Genomic DNA, 12,911 nt, shown 5'->3' with positions numbered 1-12,911 from the left:
CTTGATAACCCCTCGGTTATCCCCTTCCCTGCCAGTGTCATTATTACAGTAACAGTGCATATTTTCAGCACTGATTACTGTAGTAATGTCACCGGTCCCCCAAAAAGTGTCAAAAATGTCAGTCAGGGGTCCTATCTGTCCGCCGCAATGTCGCAGTCGCGCTAAAAAGCGTAGATCACCGCCATTACTAGTAAAAAAAAAAATTACATAAATCTTTCCCCTAGTTTGTAGATGCAATAACTTTTGCGCAAACCAATTAAAATACGCTTATTGCGATTTTTTTTTTCGAACAAAAATATGTAGCAGAATAGAAATTGGCATAAAATGATGAAAAATTCAATTTTTTTTTTTTTTTTTGGGGGGGGGGGGATGTTATATAGCAGAATGTGAAAATAAAAAGTGTAAAAATCATGCTTTTTTTGGGGGGGTGGGGGGGCCCCTTATGATTTCTTGCACCTGGGCCCTGAAAGTTCTAGTTACTCATCTGCTCTGAGCACAAGTTGCATTTCAAAAGTCAGACCAGTTAAGATGCTAATCTGATTTGGATACAATTTACATTCATTTCTAATACAGGAGGTGTGTTACTGGCCAGATCACCAGATGAAAACAGAAAGAAAAAAGCCGAAAAAGGTAATCTAATGGGAGCCACTACATCAAAGAATTAGTAAGCTGCAATATATTACATTTGTTTGCGGTTTAATACGCGTTATGTGCGTCTTTATGGTGCTCCTATAGAAAAAGATAATACGCCAAAAAAGTGTAAATGGGGGCTAACTGCTATTTCCTACAATGCAAGTCTATGATTCAGCTGGTTCACTGAAAACAATGCACTCCATGTGCGGCCGGGGCGTAACTACAGGGGTTGCAGGGGTTGCAATTGCAACCGGGCCCCATGCTTCTGGGGGCCTGTGCAGCTCCCCTGTACACGTAGATAGGAGGGGTGGCATGGGCAGCATGTAGGGAAATCAATGTCCTCCTTTTTCCTCCTGTAGCTGCAGGAGAAAAATGGAGGAGATTGGAACTCCTCCTATCCAGTTCACCTTTGCTCTGCTATCTCTGGGCCCCTGTGTGCTCCCCTGGTCCCCCCCCCCCCTACTGTGTTTTCTTCCCTCTCCTGCCGTCTGCTGCAGGGGATGTGTCACAATAGAGAACCAGGAAGGGGTCAGTAAATATGTAATTTACCAGCTCCTTCCTTTTCTGCATGGACAGAGTCATAGTCAGTGACATTGTAAAAAAATAAAATAAAATGATAAAAAAATAATACAATAAAAATACCAAAAAATAAAAACTACTGATACCAGTGGGTGAAGTTCCAGGATCGCACAGGTTACACTTGCACCTGGGCCCTGGCATTCCACTACCGTGGGGAGGCCCCAAGGTGGCAGAAAGGGGGCCCACTGCAGAACTTGTGAAAGGGCCCCGCAATGAGAGTAAAGGGCCCCAAGATCGGTGGGAAGAGCCCCAGGCTTGAAGGGAAGGGCCCCAGCCAGGGGTCTGGGGGGCCCTTCATGGTGTCTTGCACCGGGGCCCTGAAGGTTCTAGTTATGCCTCTGCATTCAGTTTTTGTTGTCCGAAAATTCGGAATAGGCTGTCGAAAGCACCATACTAACGATCCGTAAATCGGCAGATTGTTCGTCAGACTGAATTTTACTTCCAATTTTCTTATCATGTGTACTGGCCTTTAAGTATGCAGGCACCCAGGGTAAAGCTGTCCACATAGACCATACTCCACACCACCGGCTCTCACGCTGTCAGTCTGCAGTCTTGCTTGGGAAGACTACCCTGCAGTAGAGCGATCTGAAAGCGAGGCTTGAAGAGCTCATGGAACGCAGTGTGGAAGGGTGGAAGTCGATGGCAGTGCGAAGGACGGTCTATGTGGACAGCTTTGCCCCGGATGCCTGCATACTTCGATGTGCCTGTTTTAATCATCAACCATGTGAGTTGCTAGATGTTGTACCTATATTAAATGTAACCATATTACTACACTTAGAGGCACCTCTCTCCTCTTCTCTTTTATACTCAGGTGTGACATGAGGCTAATTGTATATCAAGACATCACTTGTTTATCAAGTAAAAATGTATAAAAAAATTTGCTAGTCTTGCAAAGCACTCTCAAACCAAGTTACTGTCAATCCAAGGTTTTACTGTATTTAAAAGTCAAATTCCTAGCAAATAGATGCAAGTTCTTTACTAAAGCCTCGTACACACGCACCGATTGTTGGCCGACCGATCGGCCATCTTTTGTCCAGTGTTGTTGTGTTGGTTGAAATGTGCTCTAGACTGCACACGAATTTTGTCGGCCAACAACAACCAACTGCAGAAGTGATGTCATGTTCTGGTTTACTTTTCGTGTGTTTTTTCTTCTCTGAGCATGCCCAGTCTTGCTCATCACATTTTTGTCTGCCGAAATCTGTACTGACTGAAGAACAATCTGCCGTTCTGGTGACGGCCAACAAAAATTTTATAGCATGCACACCAGATTTTGTTCGGCCGAAAAGTCGCAGTCGGTTGTCGGAAGCATCATACTAACAAGCCGACAATTGGCTGATCGGACGTTGGCCGAAAATTCACGGCCAACAATCGGTGCGTGTGTACGAGGCTTAAGTCAAACTTATTTAATTTTTGGAGGGAACAAAAGCTTAAACCCAATTTAGGGACATCAGTTTCATCTTGGGAGAGGTTATGTGAGTACAGGTTTATAACATCCAATAGTGAAGGTTCTAAGTGTGCTTGATTATGTATGGATCCAATGTTCCTATTTTCTTTTCTCCTATTGGTGTCTGTGCAGCTGAAGTTGGGGTGTCTGTGTCTGACTTCAAGGGATCCACTAGAATTAGTAGATTGTGGACCCTGGTGAAATTTGGGAACTGCACCCAGCTCCTGATGTGTATTACACGTAATGTTTGTGTCATCCTTGAACATTGACATTTGTGTTGAACCCATCACCTGTTCACCACATGTGCTCCGTGAGCTTTCTGATACAACTTTCTTAGGGGAACTTGATTGAGAATTTTGAGGTGAAACAATATGTTTTTTGTTACTATTGCCTTGTGAATCACTACCACCACCATTACCACGTTTGCGTGATCGCCCATTCAGGATTTTCCTTTCTGTATTGTAGTGTTAGACTTCTGAGAAGAACAGAAGAAAACATAGATGAGTCAGATACAGATCTATATAGCTGAATATCCTGTCCCAAATTTTGTCTCTGTGGTTTGCCTCTCTGGAACCTTTTTGCCATTTGTATGCATATCCACCCGTGAAGGCCAATTTATCCTTATAGAACTTCTGCTCTTTCCTAACTACCACGTTTTTATTATAAATTTTCTAGGTGTTGCATTAGATCCTGTTCTTTTTTGGCAAAATCTGGCTTGGGGGAGATGGTTACCATTAGATTGTGTAGCTTAAATTTCTTTATCTAGATCTACTAAGTCTTGTTTATATTTATCTCTCGACATCTCCACCATTTTCACATAGCATTGGGTCAGATTGCTTTCCCATTGATCCCAAAACCCACTATCTGTTACTTCAAATAATGGAAACATCTGTTCGTCTTTATATCAATGACGTACTAGTCATCTGGACGGGGACCCCAACGGAATTGACACAATTCATGTCGTTTTTATATCTTATAATGAGTTTAACCTTAAATTCACGATGCATTTCAATACACGCAGCATCCCTGTCTTAGATGTAAGACTCTTTTTTAAATCAATTGAATCACTATATACCACTTTGTACTGCAGAAAAAAAAATACTGCATTCCACCATCGCCCATCCCTGCCCCCTGGGGTACGTAGTATCCCCTACAGCCAATACCTTAGGCTGCAGAGGAATTGTGCCAGAGAAGAAGATTTTGAATGGGAGACAAAGACCCTACGCAACTTTCTCCTGTCCCGAGGATACAGCAAAAAGATTCTGAAGAAGGCCTACCAAAAAGACAAACTAAATCCAAGAGAACGTTTCATTTTTGCCCCAAAATTCAGAGGAAAACTGACACTTATAAAGTGTTCACGAGATTTAGTGCCCATCAGAAACAGGTTCGAGAAATTTTGACTTAAAATTGGAATTTCCTAGTGGAGGATAATATAATTTTGAAATATGTACATAACCGTCCAGAGGTGGTATTCCGCAGATCCAAATCTGTCAGAGACAGTTTGGTCCATAGGCATTACCTTTCCCTGGGGGTCCCTGAGGGGGCTGTGGGGGGAGTAGGCACCTACCAATGTGGTGGATGTGATCAGTGCCCATGGGTTAGAGAAAGGGATACGTTTCCACTCCCCAGAGGAGGAATCTTTAAATCCAAATCCTTTGCAGATTGCCAAAGGGAGGGAGTGGTATATATTAGTGATCGACCGATATCGTTTTTTCATTGCTGATACCGATACCGATATTTTGGTCATCGCGTATTGGTACTCACTTTTGTTGCCAGCGGTTTATACATTAACCACTTGCCGACTGCCTAACGCCGATCTACGTCGTCAGTCAGCCCCTCACAGGCAAAGTGATGTAGGGCTACGTCACTAGCTTGTGAGGGTCTAGGGAGCGCGCGCGCGCCCCCGGAGGCGCGCTCCCGCGTGGTCACGGACCCCCCCGCGCGTGTGACCAGGGGACCCGATGTGCGCCGGTCACTCGGCGATCGGCGGGGGAGAGGGAGAAAGTCAGGCGGCTTGTGTAAACAAGCCACCTGTCATTCTCCCCGGTGTATGAAGGCTGATCATACGGTTCTACTATGTAGAACCGTCGATCACTCTTCATACATCTGAAGCCACAGCCAATCACAGTAGAAAGCACGCCCCTAGGGACACACACAGCCCCTCCCTCTCTAATAAAGTTAACCCCTTCACTACCAGTGTATTTTTACAGTAACAGTGCATATGTATAGCACTGATTACTGTAGAAATGTCACTGGTAACCCCAAAAGTGTCAAAAATGTCAGTCAAGGGTCCGATCTGTCCGCCGCAATGTCGCAGTACCGCAAAAAAAATCGCAGATCGCCGCCATTACGCGTTAAAAAAAAAACAACAAAAATGACAAAAATCTTTCCCTTTGTTAGTAAACGCGATAACTTTTGCGCAAACCAATCAAAATACGCTTTTTGTGATTTTTTTTACCAAACATAGGTAGCATAAAACAAATTGGCCGAAAATGTTAAAAAATTTTGATTTTTACATTTTTTTTGGGGGGAATTTCATATAAAAAAATGTGAAAAATATTGCTATTTTTGCAAAATTGACGCTCCTTTTTTGTTTATAGCGCGTGATCAAAAAATCGCACAGGTGATCAAATACCACCAAAAGAAAGCGCTGTTTGTGGGAAAAAAAGGACGCCAAATTTGTTTAGGTACAGCGTCGCACGACCGCGCAATTGTCCGTTAAAGTCACGCAGTGCCGAATCGCAAAATACCCCCTGGTAAGGAAGGGGGTAAAATCTTCCGGGGCTTAAATGGTTAATGTGTGTTGAGTTATTTTGAGGGGACAGCAAATTTACACTGTTGTGCAAGCTGTACACTCACTACTTTACATTGTAGCAAAGTGTAATTTCTTCAGTCTTGTCACATGAAAAGATATAATAAAATATTTACAAAAATGTGAGGGGTGTACTCACTTTTGTGAGATACTGTATATGTTTTATGGATTATCTGTTATATCCTTGGACGCAATGGATTATTTGAGGTGTTGGTGACTATGTCATTGTGATGGGCATTCGGGCGCCCAGCCTGGATGGGAGAGTGTCAATATCTTCTCAGCCATCCTTACCTGTTGGGAGTTCACCCTCCAACCAGAGGTGGCGCTGCGCGAGGCTCGATGCAGCTCTTGACTATGACCTTAGTTTCTAGGGCCATGTCGGACTGTGCACATGAGCACTAGACTGGGTGCCCGTGCCAGACATGGCGTATTGGGCCGCACCATGGCCCTGTCATGTCCGATGGGACCATATAAAACAAACGAGTTGGCAGGATCACAAGCTGGACGTAGCTCCAGTGGCTTCTTTGATATATATGCAGCAGCAATATACAAGGTGAGAATTATAAGGACGAGACTATGTGGGCATTATAGGTGCTGGGATCGGCTGGCTGGTTATCTATTGTTGTGGTTCCATGGGGCTACCTATGTGTGGGGGGTGTTCTTTTGGGACTACATACCTCGATGAGCTGTGCCTGCAGTGGGATTGGGGTACTATTGATTAGGATGGATGTCAGTGTGGATGTTTTTTTTTTTTTTTGCTAATTTGCCTGATTTGTTTTTTTTGGGGGGGGGGGGAGTACCTTTGTGAGTATTGTTGGTTTGTATGTAGGGAGATCTGGTGTCATGGACTTGCAATAGTGTTTGGCAGCTTACCTGTTCCTTCATGTCTGTATTAGAGGTCAGACTTCACTTCTGGTTCCTTTTTACCACCTCTCCTTCCTGTTCCTGCCCCACCCCAGGTCATCACAGGAAGTCTATATTAACCAGTGCACTGCAGGTCTGCTTTGCTGTTCAACAGTGTTTTTTCCTGTTTCCTGTCTGCCGTGTGCTTGATCTACCTTTCTGTGTACCAACTTTGGCTTGTCTCTGACTATTCCTGTTTGCCTGTTACCCTGACCTTTGGCCTGTCCCTTGGATACCCTCATCTGCCTGTTCCCCCGACCTCGGCTTACCCATCACCATTCCGTGTGTCCTGAGTGGCTGCTTACCTTCTCTCCCTACGGAGCGTGACCCAGGGGACCCCAGAGGCCGCGACCTGGGCCCAGCTGCAGCCAAGTCCATCCTCACCACTAGAGGCTCTGGTGAACACCTGCTGGGTCTTAAACTCCACGCCCTGGGGAATCTTGGGCTCACATTCCGGTCTATCCGCAGCAGTCTGCTATCGGGTTCACTACCTTGCGCTGCACCCCTGCCTCCAACAGGGTGCAGTTGTCATCTGGCCACAGGTGACCTGACATCTGGAATGGAGTTGTGTGGCGAGGTGGGGTATGGTTGTAGTGGTGGGATGCATGTGGGGATTTGGGAGGTGGGTGGATGGATTAGGAGTTGGTTTTAGCTATGTCTGTATGCTTGTGTGGATGGTTTTTAGTCTGGCTTTGTGGGTGTTTGGGCTTGATATAGGTGTGGATGTGGTTGGATGTGGGTTATGGTTATGAATGTTACAGGTGGTATGTATTTATGTGTGTTGATTTCTCAGGTAGATCTAGATAACTAGCAGGCCATTAGCATAGACATATACCCACTGAGTGAAGTATTTTAGTTAGTGAGCAACATTTTGGTCTGCCTGATTCTAATATATATGGTCCAGTGTCTATCAGATCTGGCCCTGGGTTTTGATCAGAGGCCAGTTGGTCATCGTATGACCTGGGTATTACCATGTGCATCTGGAGGTATTACCAGTGTACTGTGGCGAAATTGGTGAGCACAGATACTGTATTCACTTATTTATGAATAATAAGTGTCTATTCTTGTTCAGGGAAACGCGTTGGTCTTTAATTGTACTTATGCAAGCACTGGATATGTGAAGCAATTGTGGTATGGTTTTTTACACATTTTTATATCTAATTTAGAGACCTTTTTAATCATGTTTATACAATAAAATGTATCTTTTACGATATATATGTGTATGTGCTCATCACAGTGACAACGCCATTTCCTATAAAGTCCTGTTTCTTTTGGTAGGGCTACGTCTTGTCCCCTTTTTCTTTTTACAATATGTTATGCTTTTCAGTTGAAGAGAAATTTTTATCTGAAACATTAGTACCAGTGGAAGTTGTGTCTTCCATTACAGTCTCATGATCCTTTTCCTGTGCTGGCGGAGAAAGCAACAAAACCTTTTAGAGGACTCGTTTTTGGGTGGAACTCTTCAGGTTTTCAATTTCACTATCAAAATCTTCCAAAGGAGAATAATTTCATAGGAGAACTATTTAAATGTAGCCAGACTGTAGTTATTTTCTTTGCTTCATCATAGACAAGTTCCAAGAAGATCGTTTAGGAGAGGGACCAGTCCATTACTCTTAAACCCTTTGTACGCAATGTCCATGAGTGCTAAATGTCCGTGGTTGCAAACTACAACATTCTCATATTTAGAAAGTGGAGAATGTGTATAGATGATGTCCTCCGCGGACATGTTTATTAGAGGAATATCTATAGTGTCAGAGAACGTGTTGAAGGTAAATTTCTCCTCTAGCTCCTGAATGTTTAGAACATCCCTAAAGAATCTCCTGAACCCTAACGTGGTTCTGCTGATGCACTCCAGGTGCATACACTGTTTTGACAGCAAAGCATTGCATGGTCAGGTGGAAAATTAAACACACAAGGATGAAGTTCTCCATCTGGACTGAACCCTTATACCAGTGTTTCTCAATCTTTGTTTAATTAGGCACCCTTTAAAATTATGGACAATCTCGAGGCACCCTCCCCAATTATGGACAGTCTCGAGGCACCCTCCACAATTATGGACAGTCTTGAGGCATTGAAATAAATGTGTGGTGGTTTTGTACCTCCCCGATTTATTATAAACGTGTATTCTCTTGTCTATTCCTATAATAGTCTATCAAAGCTCTGATAAGGTTAATGGGAGGTACAATAACAATTGCTAGCTATAAAAATAAACACACTGCTTAAATAAGCAAGGCTCTAAGTTATTGTAAAGAAAGTAGAAATGCTAACATAAAACACTAAATGGATACTACAGAGCATATAGGACAAAACAATCACAGATAATACTTTACATATGGGCTTCCTCGGGTTTCGACATCTTTCAGGCTGGGCTCAAGCGCACAAGGGCGGCAAAAGAGAGCAAAGAGAGAGCCAAGAGACAGAATTCTAGCTGGCGATTGCTTTTAAAGTACACTCAGACACCACCCACATAAACACCCACTGTCTGCTTGTCCAATGACACTTCATAAGATAAGAGGCAACCCTTCCTAATCAACAGGAAGTATCTCATCTTTCCAGGAAGCATGTTATATTCTCCCACTAGGGGTGCCATTTGTCCATAAATCACTGTTTTTGACCCGGGTCATCTTCCAGCAACAGCTGGCCTTTGATGTTGGTATAACCTCCCCAGGAGGTCTTATCTGAGGCTCCTCTACCCCCATACCACACAACAGGAGGCCTATGTCAAAACATCCTGTGAGGATATGAATTCCCATTTATGACTCCTTGTCAGGAATACCCTGCTGGGTAACCTTGCTCTGCTGGCATTCCAGGCCTCCCGTGTAATCAGGTTTCAACCATCCAAAAACATCTGATATTAGAACACGTAAAACCACATGCTGCCTCCAACAGGCATCCTCCACAATTATGGACAGTCTTGAGGCACCCCATCCTAAAATATGAACTCTATTCTGGTTTTTTTCATAATGCAGCAACATCCACACACGTAGAAGACCCAACATTAGAGGTTACATATAGTAGTTGAGGTTGAATAAAGACAATAGTCCATCCAGTTCAACCTGTGTAGGTGTGTGTGGCCGTAATCATATCTCATGTTCTGATCCTTGAGATGTACGTCCAAGAGTCTTTTGAAAGCAACCATACTTCCTGCAGAAACCACCTCTTGCGGTAGAGAATTCCACAATCCTGTAGCCCTAACAGTAAAGAACCCCCTGCGTTGCCTGAAGTTAAAACGCTTCTCCACTAATCACATTGTATGCCCTTGAGTCCTCATGCAATCTTTTTGACTGAATAGCTTTTTTTCTATGCTGAGATCACCATTGAGGTATTTATAAATTGCTATCATGCAAACTGGTACTGACTAGTATTCCAATGTTTCTCTTCTTCCTCAGTTTTTCACCATCACTCAGTCAATGTGACCCCAAAGCTGATGGAGAGAGGCAAGGGAGGGTCAAACAAGGATGCTATACAGGCGACTGACATCCTCATTATCAACTGATGGTGTCATTGGTCGTTAGGAGGTTGGCATCTAGAAGGTTGTAAGGGTACACAATGAAAACCCATGGCTTTGTGTAACTAAAAGGCAGGCTTCATCTTCCCGCCACCTTGTATATAATTTTTTTGCAATTTTTAGGCATTTTGACAAGGCACCCCTGAAGAAACCTCAAGGCACCTTAGTTGAAAAAGGCTGCCTTATACACATGTGGTGCAATGAGGTCAAATAGATCTGGTTTCTCTATGGCTAGCTGGACGTACTCAGAGAGGAAATGGCTGACAGTCCTCAACACTAAAATGTTAGTGTTGAGGACTATTAAATACCTCAGTCCATAAGGAACTCTGTACACAGATGAGAATGCTCTCTATGAATTTGTCATGTCATATGAATCAATTTTGTCATCATCAGTGGATATTCCTGGTACTGTTTTCACTGCTTTGACTAGAAATGCTTGGCTGCAAGCTTGTCTGAATTTGAGGTAAGTTTATATGTAATGTTGAGGGTCTTCAGAATTGCTGGAATCAGCACCATGACTATCGGATTGCACTTTGATTTCTGTGTGTAAAATTGTATGATTATTTTTAAAATCTTTGATTTTCCACTGCATTTGTCCTCAATGATATCAACTTTTCTCTCTTCCTTGCAAAGAGCCAATTCCATCAACTTCATGAAATAATATTCTTCTTAATGGTTATAAAGATTCAATAGCGGGCTGTATGTAATTGTTCGAACATCCTGATCGTTTGACATCTGGTCAGTGAGTCTAGCCAGGTAAGCTGGATTTGTCTGCAGATAATAAAAGAGCTGTCCACAGGAATTCATCCTCTTTCTGTTCTTTCTGACCTCATTAGCCTTCTGTCTCTACATGGTTATCTCCTTTTTAATTTGCTTCTTATTGTGTTGCTTTATTTTTTTTTGAATTGGGACAGAAGATCCTGTTGAGAAATTTTGCCCTTTACGAAAGCTGTGATGTCTTTATCTAAGAAGGTTTTTAGCTCCTTCTTCTGTTTATAGAGGGTTTTACATTTTGAAGGCACGGGTAGCCATACACTGGGCGCAAATTTCTTTCCTGCAACCAAGGGCTGCTAGAAATACATTTGCACGAGTTCCCCATCAACACAGACAGTGTTGACAGGGGAATCAGCAATTATCTTCTCCCGGGGTGGGGGCAGGGAAAGCCATCCCTCAGGAGAAATAAGTGATTATTGCTAGCGGCTATACCAGCCACTAGCAATAGTCACAAGATCCATCAACTTGGTACATTCAGCACGCCTATTAATGTTTCAAATCTTGGCAAAGATTCGAGCCGTGTTCGAACCTTAGTCACGCTTCAACACATTCAGCTGATGTTGCTGCTCAATGCTCTGAGGGTCAAAGAGGACCAGGAGCTAGGAAAAACATCTGATTATACTCAGAGGAGGATTTTTCCATACCCTTATTGATATATAGTGTTTTTGAGCCATGTAGCTTTTAAGGTGTGATTATAATTTTTATAACAGCTTGCTCACAATGCTGCTTCTGTAATTTTACTCTCTCAAGTTTTTCATCTTCATTTTCACTCATCGTCACTTCTCTCTGGCTATTTTCCGGAAATTCACTTTTTCCTATTCCCTGCCCCCCCCCCCGTACCTTTCAGGCTTTATAAACAACGCTATCCTCTCTATTCAGTCCTATCCTGTACTCAGATAATCAGCTAATTGAGTGGGAGGAGTCAAGCAAGAATTCCAATAAGGTGCAGGGTTTGAGGATGTAGCAGTACCAATGGCGTCATTGGATGAGTGTCCTGATGGAACATGCGCAGTGTTAATGGGAGGAGTCTGAGAGGCCAGTGGGAGTTATTGGGCATGGATACAATTAGGGGTGTGTGTAGAAGTGCTAGTGATGCTAACAGGCTCAGTCATGCATCCACACTGTGAGCAATATGGCAGTGCCCAGTTTATGGGGTCTCTGGAGATAGTCTTCCTCCTCCTCTGGTAAGTAGACATGGTCCGTTTGTTTGATCAATTCAGTCATGTTTTTTCAAAGAGAAACAGATGAAGTTTACATCAGTTTTTCATCCATTTTTACAACCATTTTTTAACTTAATCCAGCCAGAGTCCTTAACCACTTGAGACCTGGAGCCATTTTTTCAGGCAAAAACAGACCGTTTGTCCGTTTACATTAGTTTTTTTGTCCAGTCCATTTTTTCCAGTCGAAGAAAAATAGAGTTTTGATCCGTTCCAAAAAATTGATGTTGATAGAAGCGGATGTACACAGATGTAAATGGATGATCATCCATTGACATCCATTTTTCCATAGAGATGTATTGATGTCCATTTTTCATCTGTCAACGGATGGATGAAAAACAGACAAACGATCCGCATGTGTTAAAGGAGCCTTACTTCTTTAGGCCCCTTTCACACATGTGGACTGTTCATTTCATCAGTTAAATCATGTTTTTTTTTAAAAGAAAAAACTGATGAAGTTTACTTCATGAAAAGTATAGGAGAGTTTAGTTTCGCTTTAATTTTAATTACTTTTTTTAAAATTAGAGAGTGATGTTTGCCTTTTGAAGATTTAGTTGTAACATCAATGACTTCCTTTTTTTTCTATTCATATCTTTGCAAGTGACGCTAGAACTGTCATGTAAAATTCAAAATCAGATTCAGGTTATTTATTTTTCCCAAACTGTCATTTAGATATTTTAGAACTGGAATAATATCTTCATGACCTTTTCATTTTTGTTTTAGAGACATGCCTGGCTGCTTTGTTCTTGGGAGCAATAGCAGATGGTGAAAGGACAAATTAAATGTCACTTTACACATATTTCCAAAATCTTTAGAGGGCATACAGGCCTGGCTTTTGATAATAACACTAGACTGTGACAACAATGACAAGACCTGTAAGCAGATAAAGCTAAATAAGATAGGCTTGTACAGTGCATGTTCAAAACCTTTTACATTGTGCCTTTATGTGTGTCACAGATCAAAAGATTTCTTGAGGAGAATGTCATGCCAACATTGGAAATTAATGCGGAGAATGTAAAGGAGCATGTCAATGCAAAAAGA

Source organism: Pelophylax lessonae (assembly GCF_965119305.1).
Source record: "Pelophylax lessonae genome assembly, chromosome: 3".
NCBI lineage: Eukaryota > Metazoa > Chordata > Amphibia > Anura > Ranidae > Pelophylax > Pelophylax lessonae.
This window is presented reverse-complemented; position numbering follows the sequence as displayed.